Source organism: Neopsephotus bourkii, unplaced genomic scaffold (assembly GCF_033783945.1).
Source record: "Neopsephotus bourkii isolate Nb327-2 ecotype Australia unplaced genomic scaffold, CSIRO-AGI_Nbou_v1 NB_1827, whole genome shotgun sequence".
Taxonomy (NCBI): Eukaryota; Metazoa; Chordata; class Aves; order Psittaciformes; family Psittacidae; genus Neopsephotus; species Neopsephotus bourkii.
The window spans coordinates 549718-571940 of record NW_026902300.1 but is presented as its reverse complement, the minus strand read 5'-3'; the positions used below and the strand labels follow the sequence as shown (position 1 = coordinate 571940).

Below are 22223 nucleotides of genomic sequence, written 5' to 3'. Positions count from 1 at the left end.
GCCCTAGCATTCCAGAGCTGACCTGACTAGTACTGGCTTAACCCTGTAAACCATCAGGTGCCAGCCCTTGCATGGCTCTGCCCTTTTGAAAGCACATTGCTGTGGAAATACAAATGCTACACAATGCAAAACCAAAGAGTATAGAACACAGAATGGCGAAAGAGCTTATTTTGATGTGTTTTCTTGCTTTCCTTTACTAATATATTCTTCTGCCTCCTGCCATCTGAAATAGGGAAGGCTTCTTAATAACGCAGCATGATTCATAAACACATCTTCCTACATGTCACTTCACTTCCAGTAACACCTCCACAAAGATCAAGCCCATTTTGCACAAAAATGAGAGAAGAAAACGGTTACGGAAGCATTTCCTGGACATGACTCCACGTAAATTCACTCATGACAGTTTAAGCATGTTATTGGAAAGTGTTTTACCTCTTCAACGTTCTACCACAAAGAAAAAGATATTAAAATAACTGAGACTAAGTTAGAAAAGATGGATTTATTCCTTCTCTCCTACCCCCCACCCACCACCACCACCACTACGCCCCCATACAAATAGGAAACTGGAAGTAAAAGCTAAAGCTAAACCCATCTGTATTTCGAAAGCTGTCACACCCAGGAGCTGTATTTACTGCTCCAGTCCTGGGTTCTGCACTGTCAGAATCTGTACGCCTCTGCCGACGAAGCCCTAAGCCTGCAAATCAGCTAACTAGCATTGCTTATTTAAATTTCGACAGAAATTAAATAGGAAGCATGGGACTTAACATGCTTACCTACTATTCAGGCTCCTTGGTAAGAAAGGAAAGATAAAACCTCAGGAACTGAGGACATTTTGCTTCCCTTGTTAATTTAAACAGAGGAATCAGAGACCCCAGTGATCTCCTCCAGCCACCCCCTCCCATCAACCTGCAAGGAAAATTCTTCTGGACGGCTCTTCACTGAGGGTACAGGAATTATTGGCAAGTCTCACTCTGCATCTCCTCAGTCAGCATGATGATTGCTCTTAGCCAAGCACTGTTAAAATGCAGGGTTTGGCACCACTGAGACAAGCCCCCCTTTCATACAGACCTTCTGAAGATGCAGCAAGAGTACCTGCATCCACCAAACCTACACCATGACAGGGCGTCACAGAAAAAGAAATCTCCACATCTAGCTATTCTAACAGGGGTTTACTACCCAATACCCCAACCCCCTCACCTATTGCTTTGCCAGAAGGCAGACTTCCTGACTCTACTGGGTGAGGGGGGGCACACAGTGTAAGTTCTAGGGTCATGGTCAACAAATCCCAATGGGAAGAAATAAAGCCCCACCAGAGCTATACCAACAAAGAGAACACCCTCACAAGCGCTCCAAGGGGAAGGGACCCCGAGTTACTTACGCACTCCTGTATCCCCTCTCTCGGCAAAGCGCTTTCTAATGTCTCTCTTCACACCGCGCTGCCTCCAGCCAGCGCTGAGAGAAGCCCTCCCTTTCCTCCTCCCTCCTTCCCTCCCTTTTCTCCTCCCTCCTTCCCTCTCTCTCTTCCTCTCCCAGGATGTCAAAGCCACCTCACACCACACCCCAACCTCAACCTGGACCTCTAAAACGTCACTGGAGATGTATATTACAGAGCTGCTAGCATCAGTAGCAGTGCTAGGGCTGGGATACGGGAAGAACTGAGAAAAGCAGCTGCTTCAAAGCAGTTTTGCTAGGAGAGCAGCTGACAAACAATGCTGCTTTTGTTTAAAAGACATCCAAGTCTGCTTTACTGCTGCTTTATAATACACTTCTGTAACTACAGCTCTGCTAAATTAAGGATGCTAGATGTGCAAAGTCTTTGTATGCTACTCAATGTACTGGCTTAGACTTACTCTAACTTTGCACCTCAAGCATCAGCATGTTAATAGAGCTGTAGTCACAGAATAAGAAAGTACATCTAAGCCAGTACTGTAAGTAGCATCCAAAGGCAAAAAAAAAAAAGGAAAGGAAAGGCTGGGAGAACTAGAAGGAAAGGCACGTCATGGGATAGGTCTGACAGACAGCAAGCAGCACTGGTATAAATGTCTCATTAAAGGAGCAATTTTTTTTTAACCCTCCATGACATGCTGCCTGTTACTTTGGAAGTTTTTTCCCAATTAACTTTAAAAGCTTTCAGCAACAAGTTTAATACAGGAAATCAGAAGCTAATTTCATCACAACAATTTAGATCAACTTCAGTTCATGTCCTAACTGGTCCCATTTAAATAAATAGCTGGGTTTCCTACCAGTTCAGAAGGCCACATGCTCACACCCACACAGAGAGCAGTCAAGAGGATTTTTAACATAAATTTGCTACTCTGTCCCACCCTTCATACTACAAGCACAGATGCAAGCCTCCTTTTTGAGTGCAAAATAACTTGGCAGAACATCACTGCAGTGGAGAACAGAACAGGTCAGCGAAGCAGTAGTCACTGGGAAAGAGAAGGAAATATTCTAGGCCAGCAACACTAGGGTTTATATTCTAAAGGGTTTTCTGAAAATACCATCATTTACGGTGAGGTTCAAAGATGACAGTTAACACCTCTCATGCTTATTCTAACGTATCGTAACTTCACCATAGAATGGACAAAGCTGGATGCTCTTACAATTTTAGGGTTTCCTCATGCAACAGTAGGATCTAACAGGGAAGGCTACTATTTTCCCCAGCTGTGCAGTTTTCTAACCAAGAAAAAAAAGCTCTATCATACAAAATCTTGTAGTGCAAGCACAAGGATCTTGAAGCTTGAATTGTTTCAGCCACATAAGGCTTGATGATTTTGGTCAGAAAACATTAACCCACATATCAAGAAGTAACAGAAGACAGGTTTTGATGTGCTATTAAAACCGGAAAATTTTGGAGCAAGGGCTAAAGAAAACAAGAAGTCCAAAGAAATGCAAAAATAGAAAGAACCTATTCTATGTTGCTGTATACATTAGCTCTGGCCAGTGCTGTCTGGAAACAATTTAACAGTTCTCCATACTGCTTCCATTAAAATCATAAAAGAAGATAGTTATGGTGGGTTTTTTTTAATAAACAGATCTCTTTCTGTACTTACCTGCTAAACTGAGTTATGCTCCCATACCACTGACTTAAGATGACTGAAGTGATCTACAACTTCATTCCAAGACCAAAGCAAGTGGCAGTATTCTTCGTGCAGCCTGATGAGGCAGAGTATTTTGAAACCTGCAGCACAAAACCTGCACCAAGTATAATACAAAGGGAGCCAGGAATCAAACAAGCTAGGAAATTGCTGCATTGAAACATCCAGCATGAAACATTCATTTGTCTTTCCCCTATTCCTCTTCGACTCATTTTCCAGACACATCTAAGTCATTTCATTCATAGCAAATTAAATCAATAATGCTTTTAAGCTCTAAGTACATAGAGAGTTCAGCATAATGCTGCACCCCTTTCAAATCTAACCCCTTTCAGAATTAAACAGAAGCAAATTCCAAGTGTAAAAGGAATGCTGGAGCAGGTCCAGCATAGCCATTTAGGTTGTTTGGGTCTTTTTATAAGTACATGCGTATTTGGACACATATATTGGGGCTCTGAAAAAGATGGGGAAAGCAACAATATTTCAGTTATTCTTAGTGGGCTCCACTGGGTGTCAGAGCAGCTTTCTTATGAAACTCTCCTCTCTTGGGGTGGGGAAGAAAGCAAGGCATTTCACCAGTTAATGCTGCTCTACCACACTTCATTTACTGACATGTAAGCAGTCCAGGCTTCCTCAGCCTGCCCTGCTTCACCATGGACAGAACAGAACATCCCATTGAGCTCCAGCCAGAGGATGTGTTTTTGAGGCTGAAAGCTTCTGACTCAGCTCAGTAACAAGTTAAAACCTCCGAACCAACAGATTACTGCCCAAAGGTGCATTTCAAGGAGAACTCTCACATCCACTGAGTTTTAGAATGTTTTTTCCAGTCATGGAGTTAAAGCCTTTCTTACTTTACAACGTAACTAACAAAAAGAAGTGGCCAAAACAAACTGTCACCAAACAGCAGAAGGAAGAGTTTCCTCCTACCAGAGAATGCTTCTAGGGTCTCACCATAAGAGTTTTCTTCTGCATAATAACAGACTATTAAAGTAAAGAAAATATTTCTCTGCAGCAATAATTCCTTCAGCAATACGCTACTAAAGGCCATCTCTGACAGGAACCCTTCCTGTGCTATTTCCCAAACTACTGAACGAGGGACAGCTTTCATCTTCCTGGCAGAGCAAGACACAGACCACCAGAAGCACTTGCCCATGCCCAAATAGCAGCTTTGAATGACTGTACATCAGAGCCTTGGGTATGGTGGTATTTCAGAGTCAAGTTTGTTGGCTTGGGTTTTTAAGTTCCATTCTTCATTAGGGTTACTTCATGAAGATAACAGCAACAGCTGAAGGGATACATCACAAGTTTTATACGAGAAGCAGATACATACTCTTCACAGGGGAGTCACCACCTGTAGAAAGATCAAGATAACACCTACCTACTCATTTGGGTCCTGGCCCACTAAGAAAAACCTGTTTCGTGATGCCAGCTCTGTCCCTTCCTCCTTAACCTATCCATCACTGACTCCAAACCAAATCCCAAAAGAAAAGTCACCTTCACCAGAGGGAAAAGCAAAAAAAAATAAAAGCATGTCACTTATATATCTTCCAAAATCTGTCAGGCTTGAAGGGATAAGAATCAACAAAATGAAGCCAAAGTAACAACTTACGTTAATTTGCTAGGATGCTATGCTTTTTGCTTGGAAGGGTAACTTGAAAGTATTATTCTATGCTCTTTCCATTTTTCCTCACCTGTTGTTCACTTTCCTTTTCCTTGCCCTCAAAGCCTCACTGGTGAGAAAATCTAACTTCATTTACAGCATAAGCAAAATGAAATTCTCTGCCATTTGTTAGTTTACAGCATTATGTCTTCCTAATTAAATTTCTGTGCATCTCTGCTTAGTGTTTGGGACATAATTGAAGGAGGTGGTTCCTCAGTTCAGCCACCAGCATGAGCCAACCGAAAGACTCTTCCGAAGCCAGGAACAGGAAGCTTTCAAGCCAACCAAACAACTCCCCTGGAAACCAGAACCACAGCAGATAGCTTCCATTAACATACTTGGAGGTGACCATGCTGCAATCCTTACATACAAACACACAAACCCACACAGACTCCATCTACTCTGTAACACTCAACAATACTTAAATTTTATTTTTTTTTCCAAGAAAAGCTATAGTCTTATCATATCAAGTCACCCTGCAGTCTATGGAAATGAGAGTTACAGTGCTCTCTCTCTGAGATAGCAGAATTTGCTGTAAAGTAAAAAAATGGAAAAATCACTTTTCTGCTAATTAAGTTCAACTTGTTCTCAGGTTTTCACCTACCCCCAAGGGCTGCTCACTATCTTTTGGGATTAAACTTGCTGCAGAAGCCTGTGGAGCATGCCAAGTGCTACTTGCCCTTGCACATAAACCAAAGCAAAATCAAACTGCCAGTATTTGTAGAGAATACCTTTTCCTCTGCAGCTAAGTGATGGCTAGGAAAAAGTGTTTTGAGGAAAATGAGCAGATCCCGAAGCCAAAGAATGAGATGCTGGCAGGAGGTGGTATAAACAGGAGGAGGATTTTATAGTGTCTTCTATTTCTGGTTGAAAAACAAAAACGTTCTCAGCATTGAGATGCACCCCCTCAGCCTAAGATTAATCTGTACTTTTAAACACAAGATTTTTGTTAAACAGCAACATCTAAAAAAAAAAAACAAAAAACAACCCCTCCTCAGCACATTGTATATTTTAATGGAACCATCCTTGACGTGTGGTATGAAGGCAAATTCATTTCTTCTCAGCTTGACTCAGGCTAACGGACTTTGAAGCTGAAATTTTTCCACTCCTCTAATGACTTGTTGCAATGGAGATGAGTGCTCTGCGAACAGCAATGCCATCTTCTGGCACAGTTCCTGTGAGAAAGGGAATTTGCTAAATACCACTGAAAAGAAAACTCCTGGTTTGGGAAGACAGAAACTCAGACTCCACAATAAATCTCAGATTTTTCCCCTCTTGGGCTATAATTGTTTGGGGGACTGAAACTAAGCAGTAAGAAGGCACACAGTGCACTGCAGGAGCAAACTCATCCAAGTGTCTCTTAAAGGTGCACCAAGACTATCCCTGTAAGTGAAGATTTACACCAAGTTGAAGCACTGTGCCTGTGTTGAATGGGTTCAAAGTTCATTAAAGCAGGAGGCTGGCAGGAAGGACAAGTAGTCAAACAGAAGCAGGCTTGCCTATCTCTGGGAAAGTGCTTTCTGTATCAGCAAACATTTCATGCATCTGACCTATTTTACTTCTGTATTCCCAGCCAGAAAGTCTATATTAAGGAACAGCAAAGATTGAAAATATGTGTGATTTACATTAAGGAAATGAATAAGGGATAGCAAGTAATGACTTCCTCCCCAGTCTGACTTCCTAATTGGCATTTGGAGGTATACTGGGACAGGCTTAAGATAAAGATTTCCCACTAAACCTAATACTGATGCTCTTTTCCCCCAAAATTTGCAAGTTTTATGCCCAGTATATATTGAAAGGACAGACCTTAAAGACTGAATGAAAAACGCAGATCTTAAATTTCTCTACTCTGAAATAATACTTGAGGAGACACAATATTGAGAAGTTATTTGCTGTGCCATTTGATGACAGGAGACCACCCTAGGAATCACATGTGCTGCAAGGATGCTAACCTTGCCATGTCAGCAAAAAGAGCCCATACTATACCCTGCTGCTTCACAGATACCACAACCTGCAGGCAAATTACAGTTGATTCCTTTCTCTCCAACATTTTAATTCTGCAGCTCATCCAGGGATGATATACTCTCCACCAGTGAAAAATAATTCAAGGAAATCAGCCACCTAGATTCTCATATATTGGTTCATTATCAAACTAACTGTCACTTCCATATAGGTATTTTACCAAAGAACAGCCTATTTTAAATGTTTGTGCTTTCATGTATGAGAGTTACTTTGGGCTGCAATTTGCAAACTGTTGGACAAAGCTGGAAGTGTACTGCTTTCATTTCCAACCTCTTTGATTCCTTCCTTTGCCTTGCCTCTGCTTCTTTCCCACTCTCTATCAGTTTTGTTTTTCTTCTCTGTCCCCTCCATGATTCTTTCAATTCCCATTAAAAAGGGCTTTCCCCAGCTTCCCTGTACGAAAATTGTAATCTCTTGTTTTTGCAATTAAGTTAAATGCAGTTTTTACAGATGGCTCCCTCTGTAAAGAGTATAGCCTTCATCAATGCTTATAAGTAACCTCTTAACACACATGGTTGGGCAAAGAAAAGCTAGAAAACATCAATTTCAGGAAAAAAAAATAAATGTTTACCAGGCTCTTTTTTATTATAAAGAAAAATTTCATACTTTTCAGACTTGTACAAGATACATGTAAAGTACCACCAAAACAGTTCTCAAAGCACCTCAAGTTCTAGTTTTCTATCTTATGTTGGTGAACAAGTTAACAGCCTGTACCGTCAGGAGCCTCATTTAGGAAGTCAATGATCATTATATGCTTTCTACATTCCCAAGTCCCCCTCCTCCTTATGGCAGCACCAAAAAGGAAGAAGACAGGAGGAGAATTTGGATGCTTTTACAGACACAGCAGACTTGCCACCTGCCCAACCATGACAGCAGCACGGCAAAAGGTGCTACCTTCCAAATAAGAATCACAGAATCACAGGATCCCAAGGGTTGGAAGGGACCTCAAGAGATCATCTAGTCCAACCCCCCTGCAAGAGCAGGGTAACCTACAGTACATCACACAGGAACTTGTCCAGGCGGGCCTTGAATATCTCCAGTGTGGGAGACTCCACAACCCCCCTGGGCAACCTGTTCCAGTGCTCTGTCACTCTCACAGTAAAGAAGTTCTTCCTGATGTTAACGTGGAACCTTCTATGCTCCAGTTTACACCCACTGCCCCTTGTCCTATCACTGGATATCACTGAAAAAAGCCTAGCTCCATCATCCTGACACCCACCCGTTACATATTTGTAAACACTGATGAGGTCACCCCTCAGTCTCCTCTTCTCCAAGCTGAAGAGACCCAGCTCCTTCAGCCTCTCCTCATAAGGGAGGTGTTCCACTCCCTTAATCATCTTTGTGGCTCTGCGCTGGACTCTTTCAAGCAGTTCCCTGTCCTTCTTGAACTGAGGGGCCCAGAACTGGACGCAATATTCCAGATGCGGCCTAACCAAGGCAGAATAGAGGGGGAGGAGAACCTCTCTTGACCTACTAACCACACCCTTTCTAATGCACCCCAGGATGCCATTTGCCTTCTTGGCCACAAGGGCACATTGCTGGCTCATGGTCATCCTCCTATCCACCAGGACCCCCAGGTCCCTTTCCCCTTCACTACTTTCCAGCAGGTCAGTCCCCAACCTGTACTGGTACATGGGGTTGTTCTTCCCCAGATGCAAAACTCTACACTTGCCCTTGTTGAATTTCATCAAATTTCTCCCCGCCCAACTCTCCAGCCTGTCCAGGTCTCGCTGAATGGCAACACAGCCTTCTGGTGTGTCAGCCACTCCTCCCAGTTTAGTGTCATCAGCGAACTTGCTGAGAGTACACTCGGTTCCCTCATCCAGGTCGTTGATGAAAATATTAAATAGCACTGGTCCCAGCACCGACCCCTGAGGGACTCCACTAGTCACAGACCTCCAGTTAGACTCTGCACCACTGACCACAACTCTCTGTCTTCTTCCTTCCAACCAGTTCTTGATACACCTCACTACCTGATCGTCAAGCCCACACTTCCTTAGCTTATCTATGAGAATGCTGTGGGAGACAGTATCAAATGCCTTACTGAAATCAAGAAAAACCACATCTACTGCTCTACCATCATCCCTCCACCTAGTCACTTCCTCATAGAAGGCTATAAGGTTGGTCAAACATGACTTCCCCCTCATAAAACCATGTTGGCTGTTCTTAATAACCCCCTCATCCTTGATATGCCTAGAAATGGAGTCAAGAATAAGTTGTTCCATCACCTTTCCAAGGATGCCCTTCTTATAGACTGGTGTGACATTTGCCATCCTCCAATCCTCAGGCACCTCTCCCGTTTCCCACGACTTACCAAAGATGATGGAGAGTGGCCTAGCAATGATCTCTGCCAGCTCCCTCAGCACCCGTGGGTGCATTCCATCTGGACCCACCGATTTATAGATGTCCAGATTGCATAGCTGATCCCTAACCCAATCCTCATCTACCAAAGCAAACTCCTCCTTTGTCCTGACTCCTTCTGGGGCAATAGGAATCTGGGGCCCCCGGGGAGAGTCTGCAGGAGTAAAGACAGAGGCAAAGAAGGCATTCAGCACCTCTGCCTTCTTTATATCCTCTGTCTCCAGGGCACCCACCTCGTTCAGCAGTGGGCCTATATTGCCTCTTGTGTTAGTTTTATTTGCTATGTATTTGAAGAAGCCCTTTCTATTGTCCTTAACCCGACTAGCAAGATTAAGTTCCAAGGAGGCCTTAGCTGTCCTAATTGCCTCCCTACATCCTCTAACAACTGTCCTATATTCCTCCCAAGTGGCCAGCCCCTCTTTCCATAATCCCTAGATTCTCCTTTTCCACTTGAGTTTGCCCAGCAGCTCCTTGTTTAACCACGCTGGTCTCCTAGCTCCCTTACTTGATTTCCTGACCATTGGGACGCTCAGATCCTGAGCTTGGAAGAAGTGGTCCTTGAATGCTGACCAACTATCTTGAGCCCCTTTACCGCCTAGTACCCTTTCCCATGAGACTTAGCAGTTGATTGAACAGGCCAAAGTTGGCCCTTCGGAAATCTAGAACTGTGGCCTTGCTAGGTATTCTATTCCTCCCACACATGATCCTAAACTCCACCATCTCATGGTCACTGCAGCCAAGGCTGCCATTGATCACCACCCCTTCAACCAAACCCTCCTTGTTGGTGAGTACTAAATCTAGCAGTGCTCCTCTCCTAGTTGGTTTGTCCACCATTTGCATAGATTCTTACTGCAAAATGTAACCATTCTGACATCATCTAAATCCCTAATCTTTAAATCTTGGCTTTCTATGCTGATGCTGACAAGTATCAGTTTGGTTTGGTTTAATATTTGTTGGAAAGAACAACCTTTTTGACAAACAGGGCTGTCTGAATACATCAGCATCTTGGCCTGGCATGATTTGGAAGGTTATGCCCCAACAGACACTGCTAAAGCATTAAAAGGAAATGAGAGGAAGAAATACAGTTTTGTAGCCACTGGAATTTCTTAAGGAGCTGACTCAATTACTTGAATTACATTAAACTCACAACAAGAATTCATCTCTCAAGTCTTGAGAGAATCTGGATGGGAAAAACACTGAAATTAATTCTTAGGTGTCTCATAAAAAGAAAACCCCAAGCAAACTGTTTCCCACACTAAGGAGGCCTAGAGACTCTTCTACCCATCGATTCCCATTAGACTAAGATCAAGACTTACTTATATGCTCTATTCTCTCAGCAATTCCTACTAGTTGATACTAATTCTCTTTCAGAAATTTGATATTTAATCTCCCACAATATCAAGAATTTTGATATGAATATGCTTTGATCAGATTCCCTGCTCATTCCCTGTCTGAAAAAGGGGAAGCACTTTATGAAGGCATGGCCTACAGCTCAAGTGTGTTTCTCAAAAACTGTTTTCACTTACCTCATGAGCCACTGAAGAGCCAGCCAGCCAGGCACTTCCAAGAAAACAAGATTCTTACTGGAAGTATATTCAGTTAAATGAAGTTTATCCTCTGGATACATTTAAATAACAACCATTAACAATGTCCTAACATGCATGGTAAATAGAACAAATAGACAACAGCACTCAAAACATGAAGCTGAATAGCTGACACCACCAGGTTTGGTTTCAAGTCTCTTCCAGCCAAGCATTTTGTTTCTTCCTTTGTGGGGGAGATCAGTCATTCAAAATACTAGTTCTTGGGACTTGCCACCAAAATTCTCATCCAATGCCAAAGTTCATCTTTTAAACATTATTCAAATATTCGATTTTTGTCATCATCAAGCAATACAGCCAAGAGCACAGTTATGTCTAGCAAATACACAAAAGCTAGAACAATAAGCAATGCTCCAGGAAGGTGACTGATAGGAAAATGGTGCTACTGACTTTGTAGAAGCTGAATATTTAGTTTTCCCTTGGTTTTATTATAAATTTCCAATTTTAAAGGACTCCTGTGTCTCACTTATGTAGGCACTAAGGCATACAATACCATGATGAAAAGCTCAAATTTTTAAATCTTATATCCATTTCACAAGTGGCACACAAGAGTTAACCACACTTCCAACACAAAGGGTTGACAATACACCAGCACAATTTCCAGAGGTGAAAAGGACACAAACTGTCATGTTCAGGAAAGGGCACAGCCAAGATTGAGGGGTTTGAAAGCAAAAGCTATATTCTTACCTCGGCCATCACCATTTTTCTCAGTGTGAGAAGACAGCAGACTGAGAAGTTTTTGCAGAGAGATGTGAAATCACAGTCTGTAATCCAAGCTCTCATGAGATTAAAAAAAGAAGCAACAATGAAGAACAGGCCACAGACTTCAAGATCATTATTTTAGCAGTCTTCTCATACAGGTTTAATATATTCATCCTTTTGTAGGCTCCAACAAAGCTACAGTAAACAAAGATTTTCTTCCCATAGAGATACCTAATATATGAAAAAGCTTAGGAAACACAAAACAAATCAAATTAAACAGCACTTAGGGCTAAATATAATAATTCTGCAGATCAGAAGTCGAACACAGTGGGGGTTTTCCTGTTGAATTATGTCTTCAGAGACTGTCCAACTACAAGGTTACTTTACACATGTGCCTAGAGGGTTATTCAGGCAACAGAGCTGTAACTATAGCCCTCCTCTTGCAAATGCAGATAAAAACCTGAGGAAAGCACAGAAGACAGTCTGTGGTATACAAACACATCTACACACAGGCTAACTGAAGTGTGTACACTGCTCAGATGTTTGGCTACTTGAGTTATATGACTTGTCTTCTGAAGTTCATGCATCTGGGTAAACACAACCATTTCCTACATCTCGTCGTGTCCAAATTCCTCCTGAGTAATCCCAACAATGTAAATTTGGAATCAGAATTGAAGTATATGTCTTGTCAAATCATGTCCAGCAGTAAACACTTTCCAATAGTATTTTTGTCTGGCAGCAACATCAAATAGTAGCAACACCAAGCATTTGGGTTTTGTTTTGCCTTTTTTAACCTGTTTGGGTTTGGTTTTTGGTTGGTTATTTTTCCCCCCCTTGTATTCAAAGTAACATCAATTGGCCCTTCACCACTGGAGTTTCAAAATGAAGTGAAGCAGAACCAGGCAATTCTGTGGAGTTTGCATTTTGGGTAGCAGATGATATACCTCCTGCTCTCCACATTTCAGAACTGATTCTGACACCCAGCTCGCTGCCCTCTTTGGAGCAGCAGCTTAATGCCAGCTAGACAGATCAGTAGTCTTACAAAACAGGATTACTGAATGTTCTTTCTTCAAGGAGGTGAGACAAGAGTTTTCATCAGGCAGGAAATCACGACTGATGACTCCTCATTTTAAACAATTGAAACAGACTTCACAAAATATTTATTTTGATTTTTTAATTGACATAGCTGCTGATCTGTGCTTTTATAAGTCACATTTGTTGTTTGGTCTGTTGTCAGGCAGACAAAAACCTTAACACATTCAACCTGCCTAAACCAAGACAAAAAGTAACCTCATCTGCAATCTGCAGCATTTAATTCAGGCTTAGAAAGGAGAGAAGACTCCCACCCTTCCTGATTCCTTCATTCCAAATGTTCTACTCACGAGTGTAAAATTCTCACATCAGTTTTACAGCCCCACAATGGAGGGGAAAAAAAGTCTCCAGTCACTGTATATAACAGAAGTGATATACACCTAGATGCAAAACTGCTTTCGCTTTTGGCAGAATATAATCCTAAACAGAGATATGCAATTCAATCAAGGGCTACAGTCTGCCCCCAGTTAGGTTTGCACAGGTTTTCCATCTACAGGAGGTATATAGATTAGACACAAAATAGCCTGTACAAACCATTATGCAGTGCTTAGAAGGATTTATTCAAATGCACACTGACTTCTATATGCATATTTGTCGTTTAAATTTGATAAATTTAAAAAAACCCCTTTAATTATACATTAAATGGGCTGTGAGTAAAATATGTGCTCATTAACATAATTAAAAAAGCAACAGAAACATCACCTTTTATAGTTATTTCATTACTTCCTTTGGATCTTAAGTATGGGAAAGTCAGTGGCTCAGCTACCATAACCTGTGTTACCATGGTAAATGTTCTGCCACACATAAATCCATCTTCCTACAAACAGATACCAAAAATACATTCGTGCCACCTCCAAATCAGAAGATTGAATTTTTCACTTCTGTATCAAAGTGCACTTCTGAAAACACATCGATCTTCATAACTGCATTTAGGTGGAGATCATGACAGCTACAGTCATTATAACTACAGCTATTAAGAGTTTAAAGACAAAGATTAGCCATTTACAATAAGAAATTTTTATTGTGCTTGTTTTCAAAATACTTTAATGCTTCACTTTTTCTGCTCTAATCCTTTTAATTTGCTACAATATGAAAAACATATCTTTACATATCCTTAGGCCAGCATTTTCCAAATTTTTTGTCTTCCAGACAAACATATCATTATGTGCTGCTCCAGTCACTTCACTAGGAAACTAAGTCTAGAGGGCTCATTGCCATTTCTTCATTAAACATGAAGTCTTTGGTACATATACTCTATTTGATCCTTAAAAATATACATATTTCCAAAACAGCATACATCAAGTAAACCTTCATTTATCTTTCAGCAAAGAGCACAATGCTGTTATGAGTAAGACTTGATACAGCCTTTTTTTACTATAGTGTATGCTCTACAGCTGAGCCTGTTTTAAGTAGCCAGCTTCAGAACATCTTTTATAACAAATTAATTTCTCTTGGGAATTGCTGAACAAAGACACTATGTATTCTGTAACAGTGAGCCACTCCAGGCACTTACAAACTGATTCTTCAGGTTACATGTACAAACCTTAGAAATTCCATTTGAAATCTAGCTGAATTAGAATTCAAGTCAAAACAAGTATTGCTATACTGTTATCTCTCCAGCCTTTTGAATAGGTTCAGTTTATATCCAGATGTGTTTCACAACACCATCTTACACCACTTAATAATCATTGGCAGTGTATTCCACAAGTAGAACTTGACTAAAAAGGGTTAAGAACATGCTCTGAAATTTGCTGCCCTTAAGTGGATGCTGATTTTGTGACTTGCAGAAGCAATACAGACTAATAAGGGATTTCAAGCTGTAGCTGAAATCAAGGTGACCAATTCTTCAAGTCCTTGTTAAATAGCAGCAGGACTGGATGGATTATTAGTTTATGCTCTGGGGGGTTTTGTCATAGCAATAGTACTGGAGGGAGCTGGAGGGAGCTGGAGGGAGCTGGAGGGAGCTGGAGGGAGCTGGTTTTTATGTTATATGCCATTTCTAGCATTTCAAACCCATAGATCATAATTAGCAAAGTCATCACGACATTTCGCTATTAATCTCAAAAAAAAAAAACATTATGCTGTTGCTCAGCAATTTTCTATGATTGAAAGGAATCTCTAACCCTGCAAAGCCTTCATGAAAAGGAAAAAAGGGGGAAAGGGCAGAAATCACAGGTGCATTACACCCATACTTTCACCAGCAACAGTTAGCAGGAGAAGATGGGTATGCTGGATTATTGCTGCCTGTTGGTGATGCACCAGTAAAGCTCAATGTCAAAAGCTCCTGCAGGCACTAGTCAAATTAAAACTCAATGCAACAACAGAAGGTGGCCACCCCCTTGAAGGAAATGGCCACCAAATGCCTCAAAGGACAGGTACTCCAAGAAGTTTACATATTTATACATTAGCAAAACTTAAAAAGGCAAGTCAACTGCCTTTCCTATAAAGTGGACATTATTGGCACATAAAGGTCTGGGTTGAGATGCACCAACCTGAAACTGAACAGTAACAATGCAGGCTAACAGGTGCCAAGAATACCAAATTATGTTTAATCGCTGTGAGGGCTGTGTCAGGTCACATTACAGATAACCAGAGCTTTTTACCACCCCCACCACTGCATCTCACCTCTATGCTCTATCTGCCTACAAGCAGCCTTTGAGGCAATCCAGTATTTCTTAATATATGATTACAATGTAGATCCCAGCTCCATCAAGTGCAGCCAATAACATAAAACCTTGACAGAGACTTCTTTTGTATCCATTGGTACATCTGGGCATCACCTGGAAGGAAGGCTAGAAAACCAGAAAGCCAAGCCCAGCCAGTGGGGGGGCTTTAGCTTCTGGAGCCATGGAGCCCTGAACAACTTACACGGGGGAATATGGCACTCCATATCACTCTGGACTGTCAGATGGAACATGTCAACTCATGCCCTGTTGGATGCACATATCATCAACAGATAACGCAAAGTGCCCAGAGACATTGTCAGAAGCACGCAGGAAGAGCTGGATGCTTTTGACCTTAACATTAAGGGAGCTGCAATAGCACAACTTAGACCAAGACCATAGAATCATAGAATGGTTGGGTTGAAAAGGATCATCTGGTTCCAACTGCCCTGCCATGGGCAGGGACTCCTCACACTAGACCATAGAATCATAGAATAGTCAGGGTTGGAAAGGACCTTAAGTCCAACCCCCCTGTCATGGGCAGGGACTCCTCACGCTAAACCATGTCACCCAAGAATCTGTCCAACCTGGACATGAACAGTCTGGAATGGAGTATCTACTACTTCTTGGGCAACCCCTGCCAGGGTCTCACCACCCTCACAGTAAAGAACTTCTAGGTTAGATCCTGAACTTTCCCTGTTTCAGTTTAAACCCCTTGACCAAGACCGGGAGCAAATAAGTTATCTGCCAGGAGCAGTGTTAGTCTGGGTAATAAGAGGTTATCACTCATCAGCCCATGCTGAGGAAGTAATTTAATATTACAGAGTTATCATCCAACTTTCTACAGTGCCCACTCATCAACTTACAAATCTTAATACATGCACACCATGCCAGACAAAATGCTTTTATACAGAATTAATACTGCTTGCTTTACTAAATATAGATTCTCTTCTTCAAGCTGAACAAACAGAAGAGAAAATAACAGCTACTGGATCCAAGGGGAGATTTGCAGAGGTACTTGACTTCTAAATATTTATACCTAACTCTTCTTGCTCACTACTTGCTCTGTCTTCCCCAACAGCCATTGTGAGAATCATAAAGCTTCCCCGTTTTGCATTTCAGTGCCACAGAAACCCAAGATCCTCTGTTGTTCTTATTCCCTTTTTAATTAATAAATAGTTTTCTCCAATTGCAACCTAAGAACTTCCTTAGTTACCCTAAAAGAATTACTGGAAATTAAGTTCATTGTTACAGAATCATAGAATAGTTAGGGTTGGAAAGGACCTTAAGATCATCTATTTCCCACTCCACTGCCATGGGCAGGGATACCTCACACTAAACCATATCACCCAAGGCTTCGTCCAACCTGGCCTTGAGCACTGCCAGGGACTGAGCGTTCACAGCCTCCCTGGGCAACCTATTCCAGTGCCTCACCACCCTAACAGGAAAGAACTTCCTCCTTATATACAATCTAAACTTCCCCTAAGTTTTAACCTGTTACCCCTTGTCCTGTCACTACAGTCCCTAATGAAGAGGCCCTCCCCAGCATCCCTACAGGCCCCCTTCAGATACTGGAAGGTTGCTATGAGGTCTCCGTGCAGCCTTCTCTTCTCCAGGCTGAACAGCCCCAACTTTCTCAAGCCTGTCTTCATACAGGAGGTGCTCCAGTCCCCTGATCATCCTCGTGGCCCTCCTCTGGACTTGTTCCAAGAGTTCCATGTCTTTTTTACGTTGAGGACACCAGAACTGTACACAATACTCCAGGTGAGGTCTCACAAGAGCAGAGTAGAGGGGCAGGATCACCTCCTTCGACCTGCTGGTCATGCTCCTTTTGAGGCAGACCAGGATATGGTTGGCTTTCTGGGCTGCAAGCGCACACTGCCAGCACACGTTCATTTTCTCATCGACCAGCACCCCCAAGTCCTTCTCTGCAGGGCTGCTCTGAATCTCTTCTCTGCCCAGCTGTGCCTGGGATTGCTCCGGCCCAGGTGTAGGACCTTGCACTTGTCATTGTTAAACTTCATGAGGTTGACATCAGCCCACCTCACAGGTGTGTCGAGGTCCCTCTGGATGGCATTCCTTCCCTCCAGCGTATCAACCGAACCACACAGCTTGGTGTCATCAGCAAACTTGCTGAGGGCACACTCAATCCCACTGTCCATGTTACTGACAAAGATGTTGAATAAGACCGGTCTCAACATCAATCCCTAAGGGACACCACTCGTTACTAGTCTCCAGCTGGACACTGAGCCATTGACCACAACTCTTTGCATGCGGCCATCCAGCCAGTTCTTTAACCACCAAGTGTTGGTTTGCCTTTTTTTTTTTCTTTGTTTCAGCAAGTGATCCACTGTTATGATTAATATAAAGCAAATGTTTACTGAACATAAATTTTTGTCTTTAATGGTGAGTTGACATACATAACATCTTTGTATTCCTGTAACCTGTAGGAGATTATGAATGCACGAATAGCGCAAATGTGGTAGTCTAGTCTTACAGGAATGTGGGCCTTGGCTCTAAAGACCTTCCTAAGATCATATGGCTGTTTGAAAAACAGATACACAGGAAAGTCTGATCTGGCAACTCAAACGGACTGTGTTGAAATATTCAGCCTTGGATTTGCACTGTGCTCATGCCAGGTTTCTACAATAGCATTTTTTCATCTATTGTCATTGCTTGGAAAATCCTGTGTGCTTCTGATCCCTGATAAGGGACCAAAATGAGAGACTCAGGCCAGGGGGAGGGGTGTTAGACCTGTTTTCTTGTTTTCAGGTATACAACAACATTATCCATATTAGAGAGCCCTAAAATTGCTCAGAATATCCACCGTGTCAAACACCATGCATCCAGGAGACAGCAAATAATGCATACCAAGACAACAATGAACCCAGCAACCATTCAAGGTAGAGCATTTCCAGTGCAAGCCTCCAACCACTGCAGAAATGATCCTCAGAAATGGTCTCAGTAAAGGGCAGCTTCAGATACAAGAGGCTATTTGTAGGAAATCTAAGATTAAATTATTAGCAACGCAAACTAGATCTAAAAACTGTCAGCATTTACCCTGTTACAAGAGCTATACATGCAGAATGCAACACCCTGTCTGCTATACCAGGCGAGCAAACCAGGCTTTGGCTGTGTACTGACCAGCTGCCACTCTCAGCAAGAACTAAAATACCACCTTGAATCAAGGCCAGGATATTAGCACCCAGTCTGAGCAAGTTCAAGTTCCAGAAACCTCCTGCACAGCCATGAGAGAGTTCTACTCACGGCAGAGTCCTTTCTTTTTCCCTGCTAGCTCTCGCACCTCCCACCTATGTGCATGGGGCACATCAGAGCAAACTGTGGCTGCTGCTGGAACAAAACTCACATTCCTGAGAGCAGCAGCAGCTGAGGTTCACAGATGAACAAGGACTGGCAATTGTTCCACATGCAGAGGGGGAGGAAAAGATAGATTTTATCAAGAATAAAACCATGCAAGAGGATTCATGTAGCTGTAAGCACACATAAACAGCATATAAAACATACTTCAGAAGAGTTCTGGTTGCATGCTCTAGAAGCCACTTGCTAACTTTGATCATATAGAAACCAACATGGTTCAGAATTAACTGCAAAGATTATTTTCTCCTCTTGGAGTTGCATATGTGTGTGGGTGGGCATCTGCTTTAAACCAAAGATATTGGGTGCATGCTTATTTCTCATGGTGCATAGGAGTTACAAAATGGAAGCTGCCCACAGTTTGATACTTTCTGAATATAAGTTGGCCAGTCATCTATGATTATTTTTTTCTTTTTTTCTTAAAGAAAAAGAACTGTCAAACTTAGAAAGACTGCAAGAGAAAATGAATTAAGTCTGGACACCCCCAATCTTTTCAGATTCATATTTTTTCTTCATAAAACAATACCTGGCCCATCCCTGGCAGTGTTTAAGGCCAGGTTGGACAGGGCTTGGAGCAACCTGGTCTAGTGGAAGGTGTCCCTGGCCGTGACAAGGGAATGGAACTGGATGAGCTTTAAGTTCCCTTCCAACCCAAACCAGCCTGGGATTCTATGATTCTGTAGGTCACCATTAGAGCCAACATAAACAATAAGAGGATTTACAGCACTGTTTCATTAGCTTTCATCCAGTCAGTCTGAACACTTGGAACACATCCCCATCCATTGTGCATTTGGAAACATCCCATGAGATTAAAGTTCTCGTAAAACTTACATCAAAACCTCTGACACCTTTTGCATGATCAGCAGGACTTGAGGCTGCACCCCATTTCTTCACGTAAACTTGTGTTTCATACTTCACACACCCTCCCATAAAGTCATGCCACTGACAACAGCTGTACCAATATATTTGCAAGCGTGCTCAACACATTTTGCAAACATCAACTACCGGAGGGATCAAAAGGTCCTCCGGTTCAGTCTGTTGTGAAATACATGATCCTTAACTTATTTACAATAACCGATAGTGAACGTAATACCTGATGCAAGGGTTCCAGCAAAACTGACCAGATACCTAAAGAACTCAAAATCTTAAAAGCAGTGAAGAACAGGATGACAGTTACACCATTATCACTTTGGACCTTCACACTAGCAGCTTGGCATGAAGAGACCAGTCACTTCCATGGAAGATCATCTTAGTAAGTAAAGCAACTCAAATAAAGCTCAAAATAAGAAAGGGGTGCATTTCATGAAGCTTCTTACCCACGTTTCAGGAAGCACAACTTGAAGTTACCAGCAAGACAGCAGGTAACTTCAGAAACTTGCCTTGGTTATCAACAGTCAAAACACCTCAGAAAGAGAACTCCTGAAAGGGACAGGTTACCAACTCTATTTCCTGTAGCTACCATTTTATATACACCAGTAGAACTGAACCCAAAGAGTTAACAAAGGGGTGAGGGTGGGAGGTTGATGAATGAATCCTTGTTGCATAAACAAAGATGCCTTTAATGCAGGAAGTCTCAAGTAACTGTCCCATGACATACTACACTCTTAATACTCTATCGGAGCAATCAAGTTCTGGAGATAAACCAAAATACTTCAAGATCAGGCAGCCAAAACAAAACACAAAAAACCTACCCAAACAGTACAAGCAGAGACAAGAAATAATAGAGCTGTAAGTACTGTGCAGTTCCACAACTAAACACAGACCATTTTTTCGTCATGTTGGGAACCTCAGATATGACCTACAACTTGCCCAGAACTTAAACTTGATTAATGCAGAGCAGTTTCCCGTGATCAATACCAGCAGTTGTGGCACAGAACATGCAAAACCAGATACAGACATTACTCCAGGATATTATTACAGAACTTACAGAAAGCACATTTAAACAGTATTCCCCAAAGTGACTTCTGCAAATGCTTCAGCTCTGAGAGTTACAATTTTGTGTCCCGAGTCAGGAGGGCAACAAAGCATGACTCCAACATTATTGCCATAATCTCATTAGCAAAGCTGCCATGCTACTGCTGTTGTCTGTCCGTCGAGGGCTCAAGCACCCACTAGCCTAGTTGGAACATTCAGTCAATTATCAGAAAGACATCAGGACATCAAGTACTACGTATTAATCATCAGAGAATAAATGATTTTAGCTAAACTGAAAGAAAAATTTCACCTTGACGCATTCGTACTTTTGAAAGTCTGCAGCACTGCACTTTTACCCCACCTTTTTGTACAGCGTTACTCCTGGCACTTTCAGTAAGGAAAGCCCAGCTTCCATCTCTAAAGCTTTCCAACAGAAACTTTTATCAGGATGTTTCAGCCAGCCACCAGCTCACATTGCTATAAAAAATGTACCTCAACAATAGACTTTGAATGCAGCCTGTTTTTCACCCAAGTTCATAAACCTCCACACATTAATGAGCAGCAATTTCTAGCTCACCACCCCATTTACTGAAATATTTCTTTTTTTTTTTTTTAAGAATATATATCAAAATTACAGATTACTTTTTTTTTACTGGTACATTTTGAAGTCTACAACCTGCTAAATACAACAGCTGCGTCTAAATTCCTAGCTTTCTCACCATAAGGCAATAAGGCACTTAAAGGAGAATAAAAGAAAGGACAGCCATCAGAACAGAACATATTTTGATTAGTCAAATATTTTCCCTACTTTGTTAGTCAGTTCTTTATTGACAGTTAACTAGAAGACTTCTAAAGTCCATTTACCAGTTACTCTTCATACATGTAGAAGACATTTCTCTCAACACAAACACACCAGCAGGAGAGGAGGCCCAGGTAAGCTCTCCGTGGACCATATGGTCAGTGACTGTAGCTCAGGACTGACACCTGAGGATGAGCTCAGGTGCCAAAATTACTTTTCTGTTGCTATAACATCAGCCTTTTCACTTGTCACTCCACGTATGACATCACATGCAGTGATATATTTCAACATACCATGATAATGACATACTAGAGACCCAATTCAGGTGGAGTTGTTCCAGTTCCTTGGAGGAAGACAGCCTGAAGAGGCTCAAGTAGTCCACAAAACCAACCTTACCACTCAAGACTAAAATCCTGTACAAAGAAAATGTCACAATATATACTTCATAACAGAACTTAAGCCAGACACTGCACATTCTCCATGACCATTTGGTGTTTCACTGCAAACGTTACTGTTACCTTACAAAGATCTAACAATGGGAGGAAATAAAGACAGATACTAAGAGCAAGAAGTTGTCTTTCCACAATACCTATGTAGGGATCAGTATTCAGCACTGAAAGGCTCACAGAGCTTGTGTTGAGGTTTTTAATGGGGTTTGTCTTTGTTTTCATGGTTTTTTACTTACTGATAGGAAGCACTATTCCTTCAATATTTAACAGGCAAGTTAAGAAGCAAAACCTCTTGGACAAGAGACATGCAGGAGCTGCTTTTTCCAAAGCAAGCAATGGTATTTGCCACTGCCCCTCAAAATGGTGGGCAGCCCCTCAGCCCAGCAAGCCTCTGGGGCAAGGGGATCTCCAACAACTGCCTAAGCAAAAATTTAAACCAAAAGCCAAAAAAACAGTCTTTGGTAACATTGTCATGTATAAATTTTCTGAG

General features: G+C 41.9%; 2 protein-coding genes across 3 annotated transcripts in view; one reads left to right on the top strand and one right to left on the bottom strand.

Annotated features, from left to right (window-relative positions):
• Positions 1-22223, top strand: part of NEUROG2 (neurogenin 2) — a 456819-nt gene that overhangs the window by 353521 nt on the left and 81075 nt on the right. The gene's annotated exons all lie outside the window — the stretch shown is intronic.
• The window catches only part of ANK2 (ankyrin 2), a 372658-nt gene that overhangs the window by 342229 nt on the left and 8206 nt on the right, over positions 1-22223 (bottom strand). Inside the window, exon 1 of one of the 2 annotated variants that reach the window (XM_061343845.1) lies at positions 1379-1472. The exons of the other annotated variant lie outside the window; for it this stretch is intronic. The gene's annotated coding sequence lies outside the window, so the exon portion shown is untranslated. Of the gene's footprint in view, positions 1-1378; positions 1473-22223 lie in introns of those variants that run through there. 2 annotated transcript variants of the gene reach the window in all.